Source organism: Oncorhynchus nerka, unplaced genomic scaffold (assembly GCF_034236695.1).
Source record: "Oncorhynchus nerka isolate Pitt River unplaced genomic scaffold, Oner_Uvic_2.0 unplaced_scaffold_2469, whole genome shotgun sequence".
NCBI lineage: Eukaryota > Metazoa > Chordata > Actinopteri > Salmoniformes > Salmonidae > Oncorhynchus > Oncorhynchus nerka.
Window position 1 is genome coordinate 379 of NW_027038827.1, and position 21674 is coordinate 22052.

The window sequence follows — 21674 nt, forward strand, 5'->3', positions numbered from 1 at the left end:
TCCCAGTACCACGTCCTCCCCCTCGGTTACCGCCACACCGCACTAAAACCATAATGAGTATGTGCTCTGCCCCTCTCCTCTGAGTCACCTCCCAGTACCACGTCCCCGTTTACCGCCACACCGCAGACAAAACCATAATGAGTATGTGCCTGGGCTCTCTCCTCTGAGTCACCTCCCAGTACCACGTCCCTCCCCCGGTTACCACACCGCAGACTAAAACCATAATGAGTATGTGCTGGGCTCTCTCCTCTGAGTCACTCCTCCCAGTACCACGTCCTCCCCGTTTACTGCCACACCGCACCAAAACCATAATGAGTATGTGCCTGGGCTCTCTCCTCTGAGTCACCTCCCAGTACCACGTCCTCCCCGTTTACCGCCACACCGCAGACTAAAACCATAATGAGTATGTGCCTGGGCTCTCTCCTCTGAGTCACCTCCCCAGTACCACGTCCTTCCCCGCTTACCGGCCACACCGCAGACTAAAACCATAATGAGTATGTGCCTGGGCTCTCTCCCTCTGAGTCACCTCCCCAGTACCACATCCTCCCCTCGTTTACTGCCACATCGACTAAAACCATAATGAGTACAGGCTCTCTCCCTCTGAGTCACCTCCCTAGTACCACGTCCTCCCGTTTACCGCCACACCGCAGACTAAAACCATAATGAGTATGTGCCTGGGCTCTCTCCTCTGAGTCACCTCCCAGTACCACGTCCTCCCCGGTTACTGCCACACCGCAGACTAAAACCATAATGAGTATGTGCCTGCCTTCCTCTGAGTCACCTCCCAGTACCACATCCTCCCGTTTACCGGCAGACTAAAACCTCTCCTCCCTGAGTCACCTCCCAGTACCACGCCCTCCCGGTTACTGCCACACCGCAGCATACTGCCACACCTCGCAGACTAAAAACCATAATGAGTATGTGCCTGGGCTCTTCCCTGAGTCACCTCCCAGTACCACGCCCTCCCCGGTTACCGCCACACGCGTGACTAAAACCATAATGAGTATGTGCCTCGCCTCTCCCTGAGTCACCTCCCCAGTACCACGTCCTCCCACCGCAGACTAAAACCATAATGAGTATGTGCCTGGGCTCTCCCTCTGAGTCACCTCCCAGTACCACGTCCCCCCGGTTACTGCCACACCGCAGACTAAAACCACTGCTAACCATAGATAGGATGCATAGGTCAATTACATGAAGCTCTGCTGCTATACTGTCAACATATAGACAGGACTGAATGGCAGACTGGGTTGTGTGACTAATAGACCATCCTGATTGACGAGAGGCTCCCATCAGAGTTTAGAGAGGAGCAAACACTATCAGAGGCTATGATGTCCATGCTAACTGGACGGCTGGGGAATAAACACAGGACCCCGATGCTACTTCAAAGTGATATTTCCTTCCTGTGGGGAGTCTGGGGATACATGTAAACATCTCACAAGTAAACATCATGTCGCCCCTGATTGAGGGACAAGACCATTTACTCTGCTCTCTGCTGTGCTGTCCCAGCAGGGGCCTCCTTGCGCAGCAGCACCACAGAGACACGGTCTCCTCGACGAGCTGCGCGACACGGCCCCGGCACTAACGAACTACCCGGGGCGCTGCTAACAAATGCAGCGTCGTTGAAAGGAGGCCCCTAATCAGAGATGCAATTTGTTCATTAGTGGATTACAAACGAGGCCTCCGTGCTGATATGAGAGGCCGTGATTAGCACACGCTAATTGGCTGATTTCTTATACTCCAGTTGAAGCTGCTCACAGGAGATGCCCCCCGGTTCGCTCCATGCTTGTTTGCGACAAATTAAGGCCAACTCAAACAATTTCTCCACAATTACAGTGGGGGGGCTCTTGAGCACTCTGGTTTGATACCCCTCCCCTTCCTCTCCACCTCCCTACCTACCCCCCTACCCCCCTGCCGATGCCCCAATCAAAGCGCTCGGCTACACAGCCACACAGGAAAAGGCAGGGCTTTGAAAAGCACGTAGAGGAAGAGGGAAGTGGAGGACCATATGCCAGCCGGCAGACTGCACTTCATTAACCATCCTCAGCCTCTTCTCCATCTCTCCCCTCTTTCTTTTTGGACAAGGAGAGAGGGATGGGGGCAGTAGGGGGGCAGAGGGGAGAGTGAAAGAAAGTGAGAGTGAAATCCCGTCCCGCTCCTTATACTAATGATCTCATTTCAATACCCAGGAGAACCCCCAACTCTAATTGATGTCAAGTGTGTGCTTTCGCTGTTAATCAAGGAGAAGGCATCAAACGGAGAGAGCCTGGCTGTGTCTGGGCTTCACGCTCTGATCACAGGCAGCCCTCGCTCTCCGGGAAATCAGCAATACGGGCGCTGCCGGACCCTAATTATCCCGAGCAGCCGGCTGGCCAGGCGAGGGCCAGATCTGATCATACCTGCTTAATTGGAATAGCACGGCCGCTTCCAATGCTGTCCGCTCGGCCCTCCAGTCCTTTCTTGTCCCTGTCTGGCTCGCTGGCCTTCCGAGACTGTGGACAAGGAGATAGGAGAACAAGTAGGGGTTACAGAGGCCCTCTAAAGTGTCTGAACGAGGAGCCTGAACTAGGGTCTGTTACAGACCTCTTCTAGTCTCCACATAACAGGCCTCGTCTAATGGCTGCTAGAGGTGACTGAGGTTATTATTGTGTCTATGAGTCAACTTGACCCAGTTGTTGACCTCTCTCTAAGTTGCTAAGGAACTGGGAAGTGGACATGATGCATGTGTCTGTACATTCTAGAAGGTGGTCACATACAACCTTCCCTGTGGCCCGTAGATTCTCACTAAGCCATTTACCATTTAAAAGTCCTTTAGATCATTTTCTATGTATTTAACATCCATCGTTTGAACATCTAATAATACATAGTCAACAGTGAAGAAGTAGATGTGTGTGTGTGTCTGGGCTCACAGTGAAGAAGTAGATGTCCTGTGTGTGTGTGTGTCTGGGCTCACAGTGAAGAAGTAGATGTCCTGTGTGTGAGTGTGTATCTGGGCTCACAGTGAAGAAGTAGATGTCCTGTGTGTGTGTGAGTGTGTGTGTGTATCTGGGCTCATAGTGAAGAAGTAGATGTCCTGTGTGTGTGTGAGTGTGTGTGTGTATCTGGGCTCATAGTGAAGAAGTAGATGTCCTGTGTGTGTGTGTGTGCTCACAGTGAAGAAGTAGATGTCCTGTGTGTGTGTGTGTGCTCACAGTGAAGAAGTAGATGTCCTGTGTGTGTGTGAGTGTGTGTGTGTATGTGGGCTCACAGTGAAGAAGTAGATGTCCTGTGTGTGTGTGTGTGTGTGTGTGTGTGTATATCTGGGCTCACAGTGAAGAGGTTGGAGCGGCGTTTGGACTGCTTGCGGACGGGCGTGGGGGTGTTGGTGGTCTGGGGGACGTCGATGCGTAGCTCCTTCTGACTGGTGCTGGGGGTGGAGGGGACTGACGAGGAGTAGTCACTCAGGCTGCCGCCATTACTGGTCTGCTACAGAGAAACACACACTTCTATGTACTGTATTGGTAACACTAACTTAGGTCAGAAAGAATGAGTGTATTATGGATGAGAATAAACAGAGAGAAAGAGACAGAACAATATAAAAAAGTGTGATAGTGAGAAAGATGAACATACAGCTGGTACAGCCTCCCCTTCATAATAACAGACACTACACTAGTATACAGCCTCCCCCCTTCATAATAACATACACTACACTAGTATACAGCCTCCCCCCTTCATAATAACAGACACTACACTAGTATACAGCATCCCCCTTCATAATAACAGACACTACAATCGTATACAGCATCCCCCTTCATAATAACAGACACTACACTAGTATACAGCATCCCCCTTCATAATAACAGACACTACACTAGTATACAGCATCCCCCTTCATAATAACAGACACTACACTACAGTATACAGCATCCCCTTCATAATAACAGACACTACACTAGTATACAGCATCCCCCTTCATAATAACAGACACTACACTAGTATACAGCATCCCCCTTCATAATAACAGACACTACACTAGTATACAGCATCCCCCTTCATAATAACAGACACTACACTAGTATACAGCATCCCCTTCATAATAACAGACACTACACTAGTATACATACAGCATCCCCCTTCATAATAACAGACACTACACTAGTATACAGCTGGTACAGCATCCCCTTCATAATAACAGACACTACACTAGTATACAGCATCCCCTTCATAATAACAGACACTACACTAGTATACAGCATCCCCCTTCATAATAACAGACACTACACTAGTATACAGCATCCCCTTCATAATAACAGACACTACACTAGTATACAGCATCCCCTTCATAATAACAGACACTACACTAGTATACAGCATCCCCCTTCATAATAACAGACACTACACTAGTATACAGCATCCCCCTTCATAATAACAGACACTACACTAGTATACAGCATCCCCTTCATAATAACAGACACTACACTAGTATACAGCATCCCCCTTCATAATAACAGACACTACACTAGTATACAGCATCCCCCTTCATAATAACATACACTACACTAGTATACAGCATCCCCCTTCATAATAACAGACACTACACTAGTATACAGCATCCCCCTTCATAACAACACACACTACACTAGTATACAGCATCCCCTTCATAATAACAGACACTACACTAGTATACAGCATCCCCTTCATAATAACAGACACTACACTAGTATACAGCATCCCCCTTCATAATAACAGACACTACACTAGTATACAGCATCCCCCTTCATAATAACAGACACTACACTAGTATACAGCATCCCCCTTCATAATAACAGACACTACACTAGTATACAGCATCCCCCTTCATAATAACAGACACTACACTAGTATACAGCATCCCCCTTCATAATAACAGACACTACACTAGTATACAGCATCCCCCCTTCATAATAACAGACACTACACTAGTATACAGCATCCCCCTTCATAATAACAGACACTACACTAGTATACAGCATCCCCCTTCATAATAACAGACACTACACTAGTATACAGCATCCCCCTTCATAATAACAGACACTACACTAGTATACAGCATCCCCCTTCATAATAACAGACACTACACTAGTATACAGCATCCCCTTCATAATAACAGACACTACACTAGTATACAGCATCCCCTTCATAATAACAGACACTACACTAGTATACAGCATCCCCTTCATAATAACAGACACTACACTAGTATACAGCATCCCCCTTCATAATAACAGACACTACACTAGTATACAGCATCCCCCTTCATAATAACAGACACTACACTAGTATACAGCAGCCCCCTTCATAATAACAGACACTACACTAGTATACAGCATCCCCCTTCATAATAACAGACACTACACTAGTATACAGCATCCCCCTTCATAATAACAGACACTACACTAGTATACAGCATCCCCCTTCATAATAACAGACACTACACTAGTATACAGCATCCCCCTTCATAATAACAGACACTACACTAGTATACAGCATCCCCCCTTCATAATAACAGACACTACACTAGTATACAGCTGGTACAGCATCCCCTTCATAATAACAGACACTACACTAGTATACAGCATCCCCTTCATAATAACAGACACTACACTAGTATACAGCATCCCCCTTCATAATAACAGACACTACACTAGTGTACAGCATCCCCCCCTTCATAATAACAGACACTACACTAGTATACAGCATCCCCCTTCATAATAACAGACACTACACTAGTATACAGCATCCCCCTTCATAATAACAGACACTACACTAGTATACAGCATCCCCTTCATAATAACAGACACTACACTAGTATACAGCATCCCCTTCATAATAACAGACACTACACTAGTATACAGCATACAGCATCCCCTTCATAATAACAGACACTACACTAGTATACAGCAGCATCCCCCTTCATAATAACAGACACTACACTAGTATACAGCATCCCCTTCATAATAACAGACACTACACTAGTATACAGCATCCCCCTTCATAATAACAGACACTACACTAGTATACAGCTGGTACAGCATCCCCTTCATAATAACAGACACTACACTAGTATACAGCATCCCCCTTCATAATAACAGACACTACACTAGTATACAGCATCCCCCTTCATAATAACAGACACTACACTAGTATACAGCATCCCCCCTTCATAATAACAGACACTACACTAGTATACAGCATCCCCCTTCATAATAACAGACACTACACTAGTATACAGCTGGTACAGCATCCCCCTTCATAATAACAGACACTACACTAGTATACAGCATCCCCCTTCATAATAACAGACACTACACTAGTATACAGCATCCCCTTCATAATAACAGACACTACACTAGTATACAGCTGGTACAGCATCCCCTTCATAATAACAGACACTACACTAGTATACAGCATCCCCCTTCATAATAACAGACACTACACTAGTATACAGCATCCCCCCTTCATAATAACAGACACTACACTAGTATACAGCATCCCCCCTTCATAATAACAGACACTACACTAGTATACAGCATCCCCCTTCATAATAACAGACACTACACTAGTATACAGCATCCCCCTTCATAATAACAGACACTACACTAGTATACAGCATCCCCCTTCTTCATAATAACAGACACTACACTAGTATACAGCATACAGCCCCCTTCATAATAACAGACACTACACTAGTATACAGCATCCCCCTTCATAATAACAGACACTACACTAGTATACAGCATCCCCCTTCATAATAACAGACACTACACTAGTATACAGCATCCCCCTTCATAATAACAGACACTACACTAGTATACAGCATCCCCCTTCATAATAACAGACACTACACTAGTATACAGCATCCCCCTTCATAATAACAGACACTACACTAGTATACAGCATCCCCTTCATAATAACAGACACTACACTAGTGTACAGCATCCCCCTTCATAATAACAGACACTACACTAGTATACAGCATCCCCCTTCATAATAACAGACACTACACTAGTATACAGCATCCCCCTTCATAATAACAGACACTACACTAGTATACAGCATCCCCTTCATAATAACATACACTACACTAGTATACAGCATCCCCCTTCATAATAACAGACACTACACTAGTATACAGCATCCCCTTCATAATAACAGACACTACACTAGTATACAGCATCCCCTTCATAATAACAGACACTACACTAGTATACAGCATCCCCTTCATAATAACAGACACTACACTAGTATACAGCATCCCCCTTCATAATAACAGACACTACACTAGTATACAGCATCCCCCTTCATAATAACAGACACTACACTAGTATACACAGCATCCCCCTTCATAATAACAGACACTACACTAGTATACAGCTGGTACAGCATCCCCCTTCATAATAACAGACACTACACTAGTATACAGCATCCCCCTTCATAATAACAGACACTACACTAGATACAGCATCCCCCTTCATAATAACAGACACTACACTAGTATACAGCATCCCCCTTCATAATAGACAGACACTAGTACACAGCTATACAGCATCCCCCTTCAAATAACAGACACTACACTAGTATACAGCATCCCCTTCATAATAACAGACACTACACTAGTATACAGCATCCCCCTTCATAATAACAGACACTACACTAGTATACAGCATCCCCCTTCATAATAACAGACACTACACTAGTATACAGCATCCCCCTTCATAATAACAGACACTACACTAGTATACAGCATCCCCCCTTCATAATAACAGACACTACACTAGTATACAGCTGGTACAGCATCCCCCTTCATAATAACAGACACTACACTAGTATACAGCATCCCCCTTCATAATAACAGACACTACACTAGTATACAGCATCCCCCCTTCATAATAACATACACTACACTAGTATACAGCATCCCCCTTCATAATAACAGACACTACACTAGTATACAGCATCCCCCCTTCATAATAACAGACACTACACTAGTATACAGCATCCCCTTCATAATAACAGACACTACACTAGTATACAGCTGGTACAGCATCCCCTTCATAATAACAGACACTACACTAGTGTACAGCATCCCCTTCATAATAACAGACACTACACTAGTATATACAGCATCCCCTTCATAATAACAGACATTACACTAGTACAGCATCCCCCTTCATAATAACAGACACTACACTAGTATACAGCATCCCCCTTCATAATAACAGACACTACACTAGTGTACAGCATCCCCCTTCATAATAACAGACACTACACTAGTATACAGCATCCCCCTTCATAATAACAGACACTACACTAGTATACAGCTGGTACAGCATCCCCCCTTCATAATAACAGACACTACACTAGTGTACAGCATCCCCCTTCATAATAACAGACACTACACTAGTATACACATCCCCCTTCATAATAACAGACACTACCCAGCATCCCCCTTCATAATAACAGACACTACACTAGTATACAGCATCCCCCTTCATAATAACAGACACTACACTGGTATACAGCATCCCCCTTCATAATAACAGACACTACACTAGTGTACAGCATCCCCCTTCATAATAACAGACACTACACTAGGTACAGCATCCCCCTTCATAATAACAGACACTACACTAGTATACAGCATCCCCCTTCATAATAACAGACACTACACTAGTATACAGCATCCCCTTCATAATAACAGACACTACACTAGTATACAGCATCCCCTTCATAATAACAGACACTACACTAGTATACAGCATCCCCCTTCATAATAACAGACACTACACTAGTATACAGCTGCACAGCATCCCCCTTCATAATAACAGACACTACACTAGTATACAGCATCCCCCTTCATAATAACAGACACTACACTAGTATACAGCATCCCCCTTCATAATAACAGACACTACACTAGTATACAGCTGGTACAGCATCCCCCTTCATAATAACAGACACTACACTAGTATACAGCATCCCCCTTCATAATGACAGACACTACACTAGTATACAGCATCCCCCTTCATAATGACAGACACTACACTAGTATACAGCATCCCCCTTCATAATGACAGACACTACACTAGTATACAGCATACAGCCTCCCCCTTCATAATAACAGACACTACACTAGTATACAGCATCCCCTTCATAATGACAGACACTACACTAGTATACAGCATCCCCCTTCATAATGACAGACACTACACTAGTATACAGGATCCCCCTTCATAATGACAGACACTACACTAGTATACAGCTGGTACAGCCTCCCCTTCATAATAACAGACACTACACTAGTATACAGCATCCCCCTTCATAATGACAGACACTACACTAGTATACAGCATCCCCCTTCTAATGACAGACACTACACTAGTATACAGCATCCCCCTTCATAATAACAGACACTACACTAGTATACAGCATCCCCCTTCATAATAACAGACACTACACTAGTATACAGCACAGCATCCCCCTTCATAATAACAGACACTACACTAGTATACAGCATCCCCCTTCATAATAACAGACACTACACTAGTATACAGCTGGTACAGCATCCCCCCTTCATAATAACACACTACACTAGTATACAGCATCCCCCTTCATAATAACATACACTACACTAGTATACAGCTGGTACAGCATCCCCCCTTCATAATAACAGACACTACACTAGTATACAGCATCCCCCTTCATAATAACAGACACTACACTAGTATACAGCTGGTACAGCATCCCCCTTCATAATAAGACACTACACTAGTATACAGCATCCCCCTTCATAATAACAGACACTACACTAGTATACAGCTGGTACAGCATCCCCCTTCAAATAACAGACACTACACTAGTATACAGCATCCCCCTTCATAATAACAGACACTGCACTAGTATACAGCATCCCCCTTCATAATAACAGACACTACACTAGTATACAGCATCCCCCTTCATAATAACAGACACTACACTAGTATACAGCTGGTACAGCATCCCCTTCATAATAACAGACACTACACTAGTGTACAGCATCCCCTTCATAATAACAGACACTACACTAGTATACAGCATCCCCCTTCATAATAACAGACACTACACTAGTGTACAGCATCCCCCTTCATAATAACAGACACTACACTAGTATACAGCATCCCCCTTCATAATAACAGACACTACACTAGTATACAGCTGGTACAGCATCCCCCTTCATAATAACAGACACTACACTAGTGTACAGCATCCCCCTTCATAATAACAGACACTACACTAGTATACAGCATCCCCCTTCATAATAACAGACACTACACTAGTATACAGCATCCCCCTTCATAATAACAGACACTACACTAGTATACAGCATCCCCCTTCATAATAACAGACACTACACTAGTATACAGCATCCCCCCTTCATAATAACATACACTACACTAGTGTACAGCATCCCCCTTCATAATAACAGACACTACACTAGTGTACAGCATCCCCCTTCATAATAACAGACACTACACTAGTATACAGCATCCCCCCTTCATAATAACAGACACTACACTAGTATACAGCATCCCCCTTCATAATAACAGACACTACACTAGTATACAGCATCCCCCCTTCATAATAACAGACACTACACTAGTATACAGCATCCCCCTTCATAATAACAGACACTACACTAGTGTACAGCATCCCCCTTCATAATAACAGACACTACACTAGTATACAGCATCCCCCTTCATAATAACAGACACTACACTAGTATACAGCATCCCCCCTTCATAATGACAGACACTACACTAGTATACAGCTGGTACAGCATCCCCCTTCATAATAACAGACACTACACTAGTATACAGCATCCCCCTTCATAATGACAGACACTACACTAGTATACAGCATCCCCCTTCATAATGACAGACACTACACTAGTATACAGCATCCCCCTTCATAATGACAGACACTACACTAGTATACAGCATCCCCCTTCATAATGACAGACACTACACTAGTATACAGCATCCCCCTTCATAATGACAGACACTACACTAGTATACAGCTGGTACAGCCTCCCCCTTCATAATAACAGACACTACACTAGTATACAGCATCCCCCCTTCATAATGACAGACACTACACTAGTATACAGCATCCCCCCTTCATAATGACAGACACTACACTAGTATACAGGATCCCCCCTTCATAATGACAGACACTACACTAGTATACAGCTGGTACAGCCTCCCCCCTTCATAATAACAGACACTACACTAGTATACAACATCCCCCCTTCATAATGACAGACACTACACTAGTATACAGCATCCCCCCTTCCTAATGACAGACACTACACTAGTATACAGCATCCCCCCTTCATAATGACAGACACTACACTAGTATACAGCATCCCCCTTCATAATAACAGACACTACACTAGTATACAGCTGGTACAGCATCCCCCTTCATAATAACAGACACTACACTAGTATACAGCATCCCCCTTCATAATAACAGACACTACACTAGTATACAGCTGGTACAGCATCCCCCCTTCATAATAACACACTACACTAGTATACAGCATCCCCCTTCATAATAACATACACTACACTAGTATACAGCTGGTACAGCATCCCCCCCTTCATAATAACAGACACTACACTAGTATACAGCATCCCCCTTCATAATAACAGACACTACACTAGTATACAGCTGGTACAGCATCCCCCCTTCATAATAACACACTACACTAGTATACAGCATCCCCCTTCATAATAACAGACACTACACTAGTATACAGCTGGTACAGCATCCCCCCTTCAAAATAACAGACACTACACTAGTATACAGCATCCCCCTTCATAATAACAGACACTGCACTAGTATACAGCATCCCCCCTTCATAATAACAGACACTACACTAGTATACAGCTGGTACAGCATCCCCCTTCATAATAACAGACACTACACTAGTATACAGCATCCCCCTTCATAATAACAGACACTACACTAGTATACAGCATCCCCCTTCATAATAACATACACTACACTAGTATACAGCATCCCCCCTTCATAATAACAGACACTACACTAGTATACAGCATCCCACCTTCATAATAACATACACTACACTAGTATACAGCATCCCCCCTTCATAATAACAGACACTACACTAGTATACAGCATCCCCCCTTCATAATAACATACACTACACTAGTATACAGCATCCCCCCTTCATAATAACATACACTACACTAGTATACAGCATCCCCCCTTCATAATAACAGACACTACACTGGTATACAGCTGGTACAGCATCCCCCCTTCATAATAACAGACACTACACTAGTATACAGCATCCCGCCTTCATAATAACAGACACTACACTAGAATACAGCATCCCGCCTTCATAATAACATACACTACACTAGTATACAGCTGGTACAGCATCCCCCCTTCATAAGAGCAGACACTACACTAGTATACAGCATCCCACCTTCATAATAACAGACACTACACTAGTATACAGCATCCCACCTTCATAATAACATACACTACACTAGTATACAGCTGGTACAGCATCCCCCCTTCATAATAGCAGACACTACACTAGTATACAGCATCCCCCCTTCATAATAACAGACACTACACTAGTATACAGCATCCCCCCTTCATAATAACATACACTACACTAGTATACAGCATCCCCCCTTCATAATAACAGACACTACACTAGTATACAGCATCCCCCCTTCATAATAACATACACTACACTAGTATACAGCATCCCCCCTTCATAATAACAGACACTACACTAGTATACAGCTGGTACAGCATCCCCCCTTCATAATAATAGACAATACACTAGTGTACAGCATCCCCCCTTCATAATAACAGACACTACACTAGTATACAGCTGGTACAGTATCTCCTCTTCATAATAACAGACACTACACTAGTATACAGCTGGTACAGCATCCCCCCTTCATAATAATAGACAATACACTAGTGTACAGCATCCCCCCTTCATAATAACAGACACTACACTAGTATACAGCTGGTACAGCATCCCCCCTTCATAATAATAGACAATACACTAGTATACAGCATCCCCCCTTCATAATAACAGACACTACACTAGTATACAGCTGGTACAGTATCTCCTCTTCATAATAACATACACTAGATCTGTCACTCATTAACTCTACCATTCCTACTAGATTCCTTAACACTCTACTGTAAAACAAGAGCCCCAGCTTGGGAGAGGATTATGGTTAGCATTGAAGACACACTGAGGGCCATTCTGCATCAGGAAAGTACTGTTACTTTGTGAAAACAACCCTGATTCTCAGGGGATGAGCTGGGCTACGGAGACAAGCTGAATGATGCTGGCTTAATGACAAATCGATGGGGGACTGAGCGCTGTGGATCGAAAACACTACAGTGTGGTAAACGGTGTGTGTGAGGATCGAAAACACTACAGTGTGGTAAACGGTGTGTGTGTGTGTGTGTGTGTGGATCGAAGACACTACAGTGTGGTAAACGGTGTGTGTGCGTGTGCGTGTGTGTGTGAGGATCGAAGACACGACAGGTTGGTAAACGGTGTGTGTGCGTGTGTGTGTGAGGATCGAAGACACGACAGGTTGGTAAACGGTGTGTGTGCGTGTGTGTGTGGATCGAAGACACGACAGGTTGGTAAACGGTGTGTGTGCGTGTGTGTGTGTGGATCGAAGACACGACAGGTTGGTAAATGGTGTGTGTGCGTGTGTGTGTGTGTGTGGATCGAAGACACGACAGGTTGGTAAACGGTGTGTGTGTGTGGATCGAAGACACGACAGGTTGGTAAACGGTGTGTGTGTGTGAGGATCGAAGACACGACAGGGTGGTAGACGGTGTGTGTGTGTGTGAGGATCGAAGACACGACAGGGTGGTAGACGGTGTGTGTGTGTGTGAGGATCGAAGACACGACAGGGTGGTAGACGGTTGTGTGTGTGTGAGGATCGAAGACACGACAGGGTGGTAGACGGTGTGTGTGTGAGGATCGAAGACACGACAGAGTTGTAAACGGTGTGTGTGTGTGAGGATCGAAGACACGACAGGGTGGTAAACGGTGTGTGTGTGTGAGGATCGAAGACACGACAGGGTGGTAGACGGTGTGTGTGTGTGAGGATCGAAGACACGACAGGGTGGTAGACGGTGTGTGTGTGTGTGGATCGAAGACACGACAGGGTGGTAGACGGTGTGTGTGTGTGAGGATCGAAGACACGACAGGGTGGTAAACGGTGTGTGTGTGTGTGTGTGGATCGAAGACACGACAGGGTGGTAGACGGTGTGTGTGTGTGAGGATCGAAGACACGACAGGGTGGTAGACGGTGTGTGTGTGTGTGGATCGAAGACACGACAGGGTGGTAAACGGTGTGTGTGTGTGTGGATCGAAGACACGACAGGGTAGTAAACGGTGTGTGTGTGTGAGGATCGAAGACACGACAGGGTAGGAAATGGTGTGTGTGTGTGGATCGAAGACACGACAGGGTAGTAAACGGTGTGTGTGTGTGTGTGAGGATCGAAGACACAACAGGTTGGTAAACGGTGTGTGTGTGTGTGTGAGGATCGAAGACACAACAGGTTGGTAAACGGTGTGTGTGTGTGTGTGAGGATCGAAGACACGACAGGGTGGTAGACGGTGTGTGTGTGAGGATCGAAGACACGACAGGGTGGTAAACGGTGTGTGTGTGTGTGTGTGAGGATCGAAGACACGACAGGGTGGTAGACGGTGTGTGTGTGAGGATCGAAGACACGACAGGGTGGTAAACGGTGTGTGTGTGTGAGGATCGAAGACACGACAGGGTGGTAAACGGTGTGTGTGTGTGTGTGGATCGAAGACATGACAGGGTAGTAAACGGTGTGTGTGTGTGTGGATCGAAGACACGACAGGGTGGTAAACGGTGTGTGTGTGTGTGGATCGAAGACACGACAGGGTAGTAAACGGTGTGTGTGTGTGAGGATCGAAGACACGACAGGGTGGTAAACGGTGTGTGTGTGTGTGTGGATCGAAGACACGACAGGGTAGTAAACGGTGTGTGTGTGTGAGGATCGAAGACACGACAGGGTAGTAAACGGTGTGTGTGTGTGGGGATCGAAGACACGACAGGGTAGTAAACGGTGTGTGTGTGTGGATCGAAGACACGACAGGGTAGTAAACGGTGTGTGTGTGTGTGAGGATCGAAGACACGACAGGGTAGTAAACGGTGTGTGTGTGTGTGAGGATCGAAGACACGACAGGTTGGTAAACGATGTGTGTGTGTGTGTGAGGATCGAAGACACGACAGGGTAGTAAACGGTGTGTGTGTGTGAGGATCGAAGACACGACAGGGTAGTAAACGGTGTGTGTGTGTGAGGATCGAAGACACGACAGGGTAGTAAATGGTGTGTGTGTGGATCGAAGACACGACAGGGTAGTAAACGGTGTGTGTGTGTGTGTGAGGATCGAAGACACGACAGGGTGGTAAACCGTGTGTGTGTGTGTGTGTGAGGATCGAAGACACGACAGGGTAGTAAACGGTGTGTGTGTGAGGATCGAAGACACGACAGAGTGGTAAACGGTGTGTGTGTGTGAGGATCGAAGACACGACAGAGTGGTAAACGGTGTGTGTGTGTGAGGATCGAAGACACGACAGGGTGGTAAACGGTGTGTGTGTGTGTGTGAGGATCGAAGACACGACAGAGAGGTAAACGGTGTGTGGATCGAAGACACGACAGAGTGGTAAACGGTGTGTATGTGTGAGGATCGAAGACACGACAGAGTGGTAAACGGTGTGTGTGTGAGGATCGAAGACACGACAGAGTGGTAAACGGTGTGGATGTGAGGATCGAAGACACGACAGAGAGGTAAACGGTGTGTGTGTGTGTGGATCGAAGACACGACAGAGTGGTAAACGGTGTGTGTGTGTGTGGATCGAAGACACGACAGAGTGGTAAACGGTGTGTATGTGTGTGAGGATCGAAGACACGGCAGGGTGGTAGACGGTGTGTGTGTGTGTGTGTGTGTGTGCGCATGGTAAAAGAGAGATGCTGCTGCTGCTGGGAGAAGCATCTTACAGCACAACGCTGACAGAGGAAGAGGGAGGAAGAACCAATATGGACAAGGGAATGTAGTCAAGAACCTCAATGTGGCCATTTTGTTTGTGTGTCAGTAAATTGTGTCTGTCGGTAAATGTATTTGTGTGTGTGTGTGTGTACCTACCTGGCTGATGTGAACTGCTGCTGCCACCTGTGCAGAACACACAGAGGAGTGGCTAGGTGAGTTGGGGAGGGACTTGCACGGACCAATGGACAGCTGCTGCTTCTTCCTGGTCGCCACAATCTTCTGGGCCACTGCAACAACACAACACAGTCATCATTCAGTCTCTTCTCCCAATGGAGACACATAGCGGGCTAGACAACCTAATAGAAAAAAGAAAAAGAAATGGAGAGAGAAGAGAGAGAGAGAGCTAGACCAACTAATCGAAGGAAGAGATGGATACAAGAGAGAACGAGAGTGAGAAATGGAGAGAGAAGAGAGCGAGAGAACACTAGCTAATGGTTCAGACCAGAACAGTCCATTATTCCTCATAATGCTGACGCAGGCAGCTCCAGCAGCCCTGTCTGTGAATCTCCTATCTATCTGGTCCACAGCAGAGCCCCTGTCCGCCTTCCACACACACACCCCTTACCTGCTAACAGCTCCAGTGATTATTTCACAATTATTATACAGGAGCGAGAGAGGAGAGAGAGCGGGCTATCAGTGTTATTGAAAAGGGCAATGCCAATCAATGGGTGCTCAGCTGCCTCCTATCGATCCCCAGGCCCAGCGCTCTGGCCCAATCAGGGAGGGATATTCAAACGTTCCGTCATCTCCGTGGTGATCGAGGCCATTGATCCGGCCCACCGGAGGGTAGGGGGAGGGGCCTCGTAGGAGTTCAGCTGTTGAAATATACATCTCTCAGACGGAGGGGAATGCTCCTTTTACAAACTCTAACAACTAGAAAATGCAACTTCATAGACTTCTATTCTCCAAGTTTAACTTTTTTATTGTGTGAGTTGAACTTTCTGGAAATGGGTACAAAGCTGCATGGTAGTACTAGTAAAGATCCTCACAAATGACAAACATGTCTGTGAATATACCCTCCTTCCAAGGACTTATTAATGTTAAGAATCAAGAGACAAGTTATGAGAGATGATCCCATTGTGTCCATCTAGTTTGGGCAGGACAGGGTTAACATCACATCCTTCTTCCCTCAGTCTCAGATTCCATTATCCCCAGCCCCAATAAACAGGGCCGGGTTTCATTTGGTGTGAGATGAAACCATTGTTTTAATTGGGCCCATTAATGGCCTCTGTTTTAATGAGGAGCCAGTCATAAACATTTACCTTCAGGTGAGAGGGCCGTGCCAAGGGCAGGAGGAGAGACCTGCTCTCTGTGGTTAAACACTACAGTAAAACTAGACCTGCTCTCTCTGTGGTTAAACACTACAGTACAACTAGACCTGCTCTCTCTGTGGTTAAACACTACAGTACAAAACTAGACCTGCTCTCTCTGTGGTTAAACACTACAGTAAAACTAGACCTGCTCTCTCTGTGGTTAAACACTACAGTAAAACTAGTCCTGCTCTCTGTGGTTAAACACTACAGTAAACCTAGTCCTGCTCTCTCTGTGGTTAAACACTACAGTAAAACTAGACCTGGTCTCTCTGTGGTTAAACACTACAGTACAACTAGACCTGCTCTCTCTGTGGTTAAACACTACAGTACAACTAGACCTGCTCTCTGTGGTTAAACACTACAGTAAAACTAGACCTGCTCTCTGTGGTTAAACACTACAGTAAACATAGTCCTGCTCTCTGTGGTTAAACACTACAGTACAACTAGACCTGCTCTCTGTGGTTAAACACTACAGTACAACTAGACCTGCTCTCTGTGGTTAAACACTACAGTACAACTAGACCTGCTCTCTCTGTGGTTAGACACTACAGTAAAACTAGACCTGCTCTCTCTGTGGTTAGACACTACAGTACAACTAGACCTGCTCTCTCTGTGGTTAAACACTACAGTACAACTAGACCTGCTCTCTGTGGTTAAACACTACAGTACAACTAGACGTGCTCTCTCTGTGGTTAGACACTACAGTATAACTAGACCTGCTCTCTGTGGTTAAACACTACAGTATAACTAGACCTGCTCTCTCTGTGGTTAAACACTACAGTACAACTAGACCTGCTCTCTCTGTGGTTAGACACTACAGTACAACTAGACCTGCTCTCTCTGTGGTTAGACACTACAGTACAACTAGACCTGCTCTCTCTGTGGCTAAACACTACAGTAAAACTAGACCTGCTCTCTCTGTGGTTAAACACTACAGTACAACTAGACCTGCTCTCTCTGTGGTTAAACACTACAGTAAAACTAGACCTGCTCTCTCTGTGGTTAAACACTACAGTACAACTAGACCTGCTCTCTGTGGTTAAACACTACAGTAAAACTAGACCTGGTCTCTCTGTGGTTCAACACTACAGTACAACTAGACCTGCTCTCTCTGTGGTTAAACACTACAGTAAACCTAGTCCTGCTCTCTCTGTGGTTAAACACTACAGTACAACTAGACCTGCTCTCTCTGTGGTTAAACACTACAGTAAAACTAGACCTGCTCTCTCTGTGGTTAAACACTACAGTACAACTAGACCTGCTCTCTCTGTGGTTAAACACTATAGTACAACTACATTACATTACATTTACATTTAAGTCATTTAGCAGACTGCTCTCTCTGTGGTTAAACACTACAGTACAACTAGACCTGCTCTCTCTGTGGTTAAACACTACAGTAAAACCAGACCTGCTCTCTCTGTGGTTAAACACTACAGTACAACTAGACCTGCTCTCTCTGTGGTTAAACACTACAGTACAACTAGACCTGCTCTCTCTGTGGTTAGACACTACAGTATAACTAGACCTGCTCTCTCTGTGGTTAAACACTACAGTAAACCTAGTCCTGCTCTCTCTGTGGTTAGACACTACAGTACAACTAGACCTGCTCTCTGTGGTTAAACACTACAGTAAAACTAGACCTGCTCTCTCTGTGGTTAAACACTACAGTAAAACTAGACCTGCTCTCTCTGTGGTTAAACACTACAGTAAAACTAGACCTGCTCTCTCTGTGGTTAACACTACAGTAAACCTCTGAGCCTCTGTGGTATAACTCAGTCCCCAGTTCAATCGCGTGAACCTGGTAGTCAAACACTGGTAAAATGCAGAGCCAATTGTTCAATCAAAATCGATAACCGGAGATCCCGGCATATGCCAAAAATCTTCTTTCCATGCAGTAGAGATGGTTTGAAATCATATCACAATACTGAAACACAATGAATTACCCGACAACCCTGAACACAACCTGAAAGAACTATGTCTTTACAAGACTTCCGTGGATAACAGCCAGCCATTGGACAACAGTGAAGTAGACTAGACGGACCTGATCTGTAGAAGATATATGTGATACAGGTCCACACACACAGCCAGGCCTGGGCTGTATATTACTTTAAGTGTTAAGAACAGTTATGATAAGGCTGGGTTAAATATTTAAACTGCACGGCTAATACCATTTAACTTTAACCATCAATCTTACTTCTCCTCTGAGAGGCTGCCATTTATTCTAATGGAAACGTCTCCCCTCTGATCAGATTTATGGCAGACTGGAGGAGAGGAGAGCCCAGAGCTAACTGCTACAGACCAGGCAGACTGGAGGAGAGGAGAGCCCAGAGCTAACTGCTACAGACCAGGAGAGAGAGCCCCGAGCTAACTGCTACAGACCAGGAGAGGAGAGCCCAGAGGTAACTGCTACAGACCAGGAGAGGAGAGCCCAGAGCTAACTGCTACAGACCAGGAGAGGAGAGCCCAGAGCTAACTGCTACAGACCAGGAGAGGAGAGCCCAGAGCTAACTGCTACAGACCAGGAGAGGAGAGGAGGGCTCAGAGCTAACTGCTACAGACCAGGAGAGGAGAGGAGAGCCCAGAGCTAACTGCTACAGACCAGGCAGACTGGAGGAGAGGAGAGCCCAGAGCTAACTGCTACAGACCAGGAGAGGAGGGCCCAGAGCTAACTGCTACAGACCAGGAGGAGAGAGAGCCCAGAGCTAACTGCTACAGACCAGACAGACTGGGGGAGAGGAGAGCCCAGAGCTAACTGCTACAGACCAGGCAGACTGGAGGAGAGGAGAGCCCAGAGCTAACTGCAACAGACCAGGCAGACTGGAGGAGAGGAGAGCCCAGAGCTAACTGCAACAGACCAGGCAGACTGAGGAGAGGAGAGCCCAGAGCTAACTGCTACAGACCAGACAGACTGGAGGAGAGGAGAGCCCAGACCTAACTGCTACAGACCAGACAGACTGGAGGAGAGGAGAGCCCAGAGCTAACTGCAACAGACCAGGCAGACTGGAGGAGAGGAGAGCCCAGAGCTAACTGCAACAGACCAGGCAGACTGGAGGAGAGGAGAGCCCAGAGCTAACTGCTACAGACTAGACAGACTGGAGGAGAGGAGAGCCCAGAGCTAACTGCTACAGACCAGGCAGACTGGAGGAGAGGAGAGCCCAGAGCTAACTGCTACAGACCACAGGCAGCCTGGAGGAGAGGAGAGCCCAGAGCTAACTGCTACAGACCAGGCAGACTGGGAGAGCCCAGAGCTAACTGCTACAGACCAGGCAGACTGGGAGAGCCCAGAGCTAACTGCTACAGACCAGGCAGACTGGGAGAGCCAAGAGACAGACCAGGCAGACTGGAGGAGAGGAGAGCCAAGAGCTAACTGCTACAGACCAGGCAGACTGGAGGAGAGGAGAGCCCAGAGCTAACTGCTACAGACCAGGCAGCCTGGAGGAGAGGAGCCCAGAGCTAACTGCTACAGACCAGGCAGCCTGGGGGAGAGGAGAGCCCAGAGCTAACTGCTACAGACCAGGCAGCCTGGAGGAGAGGAGAGCCCAGAGCTAACTGCCACAGACCAGGCAGAATGGGAGAGCCCAGAGCTAACTGCTACAGACCAGGCAGACTGGAGGAGAGGAGAGCCCAGAGCTAACTGCTACAGACCAGGCAGACTGGGAGAGCCCAGAGCTAACTGCTACAGACCAGGCAGACTGGAAGAGAGGAGGGCCCAGAGCTAACTGCTACAGACCAGGCAGACTGGAGGAGAGAGAGCCCAGAGCTAACTGCTACAGACCAGGCAGACTGGGAGAGCCCAGGCTAACTGCTACAGACCAGGCAGACTGGAGAGAGGAGGGCCCAGAGCTAACTGCTACAGACCAGGCAGACTGGAGGAGAGGAGAGCCCAGAGCTAACTGCTTACAGACCAGGCAGACTGGAGGAGAGGAGAGCCCAGAGCTAACTGCTACAGACCAGGCAGACTGGAGGAGAGGAGAGCCCAGAGCTAACTGCTACAGACCAGGCAGACTGGGGGAGAGGAGAGCCCAGAGCTAACTGCTACAGACCAGGCAAGCCTGGAGGAGAGGAGAGCCCAGAGCTAACTGCTACAGACCAGGCAGACTGGGAGAGCCCAGAGCTAACTGCTACAGACCAGGCAGACTGGAGGAGAGGAGAGCCCAGAGCTAACTGCTACAGACCAGGCAGACTGGGGGAGAGGAGAGCCC

At 46.3% G+C, this 21674-nt stretch overlaps 1 long non-coding RNA gene across 1 annotated transcript; it reads right to left on the reverse strand.

The window, feature by feature from the left end:
- Positions 1-2401: 2401 nt before the first annotated feature.
- On the reverse strand, positions 2402-16381 carry LOC135567170 (uncharacterized). The gene is made up of 3 exons (XR_010462281.1): positions 16256-16381; positions 3307-3462; positions 2402-2489 (listed from the first exon to the last, which is right to left on the reverse strand). It is a non-coding gene; the product is annotated as an uncharacterized LOC135567170 (long non-coding RNA).
- Positions 16382-21674: the final 5293 nt, after the last annotated feature.